We start from the raw sequence: 2,500 nt of genomic DNA, 5'->3' as shown, positions 1-2,500 counted from the left end.
AAGTTTACAAAACAGCAAGGAATAGATATGTTGAAGTAAGGAGAACAGCACAGAAGGAATATGAACAGAGGGTGGTGGAAAACTGTGATAGTGACCCAAAATGTTTTACAAATTCATAAATGGAAAACTAAATATAAGGAGGCAATAATAAAGGTAAAAATGGGAAGAAGTATATGAGGATGCTGGAGATATAGCTGAAATTTTGAACGACAACTTTTGCAAAGTGTTTACAAAGGAGGAGCATTTTATGGGAGGAAGACCTATGGAAATAAAGCAAATGCAGGACATCATGGTTACTAAGGAAGATGTAAGGAAAATTATAAGCAATCTGGATATTAATAAATCAATGGGGCCTGATGGCATATCTGGGAGGTTGCTAAATGAATGTAAGGATCAATTGTTGAACCCCATATTTGATATTGTGGAAACCTCCATAGGAACAGGATTAGTCCCGAAAGAGTGGAAAAGAGCTGACATTGTGCCTATATATAAGAATGGTAGTAGAATGGAACTGCTAAATTATAGACCAGTATCGTTGACTAGTATATTGTGCAAGGTATGTGAAGAAGTAATTAAAGCTAAGTGGAGTGAGTATCTAGAAAGTGAAAACATTCTGAGTGAAAGACAGTTTGGTTTCAGAAAAGGAAGATCGTGCGTATCCAATTTATTATGTTTTTATTCAAGAGTGACTGACATACTACAACATAGAGAGGGATGGGTGGATGCTATCTACCTGGACTTGAGAAAGGCCTTTGATAAAGTACCACACAATAGACTGATGTGGAAACTAAAGAAGATTGGAGGAGTAAATGAAAAACTAGCAAAATGGATGGAAAATTACTTAATGGGAATAGAAATGAGAACAGTGGTGAGAGGAAGGAAATCCGAGTGGAAGAAGGTAACCAGTGGAGTTCCACAAGGGTCAGTGCTTGGTCCCATCATGTTTTTTATTTATGTTAATGATATGTCAGCAGGAATTGAGTTACATGAACATGTTTGCGGACGATACTAAAATTATGAGGAGAGTAAGGAATGTGGGAGATTGTAACAAGTTACAGGAAGATCTTGATAAAATATATGAGTGGAGTAAGGAGTGGCAGATGGAATTTAATATAGACAAGACCCATGTTATGAAAATGGGAAGAAGTAGATACAGACCAAACTGGGATTACAAGCTGGGTGATGAGAAAATTAAAGAGACCAATGAGGAGAAAGACTTAGGAGTAACCGTGCAAAACACTTTGTCACCGGAGAAACACATTAACAAGATATTTTGAAAACATATAACATGCTTCAAAATATTGGCCTTGCATTCCACTACCTAGATGAAGGAATGATGAAGAAGATATTATGTACCTTAATAAGACCCCAGTTAGAATATGCAGCTTGTGTCTGGTCACAGCATATGAAGAAAAATGTGAAGAAGGTAGAAAGGGTACAGAGGCTGGCAACAAGGATGGTACCAGGACTCAGGAGTTAGACTATGAGGAAAGACTGAGGAAGCTGGGACTGACCACATTAGAAGAGAGAAGAACAAGAGGAGACATGATAACTATGTATAAACTGGTGAACAAGATTGACATACTGGACAGAGAATTGATAAAGGTGACCATATATATATATATATATATATATATATATATATATATATATATATATATATATATATATATATATATATATATATATATATACACACACACACACACATATATATATATATATATATATATATATATATATATATATATATATATATATATATATATATATATTTATATATATTGTGAGGCACCGCATTATTTCCCGTTTATTTAACTATATTATACGCGTAGCCTATGGCCACCCAGCGTGGGCCCCTCAGGCTGTTCTGTTGAGCAGACAACCTGCCTCCCTCTCCCTGCTTCTCGTTGCGAGCGGGACTCAGTACAGAGGTAGCCTTCAGCGGAGATAGACACCCCTCTCGTCGGTCTGGCACAGTGAGAGAGATGCGTGTTGGCTGGGCTTTCGAAGTACTCGCTAGTCACTGGTCTGAGAGCTGTGCGCTCCTGTTGAGTAGCTGGCTTGTTAATCGGTAGACCGTGGCTGTGTAGAAGAACGGGCTTGTTGTTCTGAGAAAGTGTGGCCGGTTGGGGCTGCATTTCTCGTCGTTAAATCACTCGGTGTGGCGGCGGAGAACACTTTGTCTCGTCTTGTTTGTTTTGTTGGTGGCCGTGGTCACCAGTGTGTTTGGTGGGCGGCTGTGTGCCCCCACCATCTGTTGTGTAGTATCAGTAGTATACTGTTTATAGTCTCAAAGTACCGGCCAGTCTTCAGCGGAGTTAACACGTACGTTCTCAGCACAGTAAGAGACACGTGAGGCTGGACTGTGCGTTACCAGTACTCGCTAGTCATCGGTCTGGGAGTTGTGCCCTCCTGTTGAGTAGCTGGCTTGCTACTGGGCAGACCGTGAGTGGGGTGTCTATCTCCGCTGAAGGCTAACTCTGTACTGAGTCCGCTA

The sequence above is a fragment of the Portunus trituberculatus genome, chromosome 30 (assembly GCF_017591435.1).
Source record: "Portunus trituberculatus isolate SZX2019 chromosome 30, ASM1759143v1, whole genome shotgun sequence".
In the NCBI taxonomy this organism is placed as follows: domain Eukaryota; kingdom Metazoa; phylum Arthropoda; class Malacostraca; order Decapoda; family Portunidae; genus Portunus; species Portunus trituberculatus.
This window is presented reverse-complemented; position numbering follows the sequence as displayed.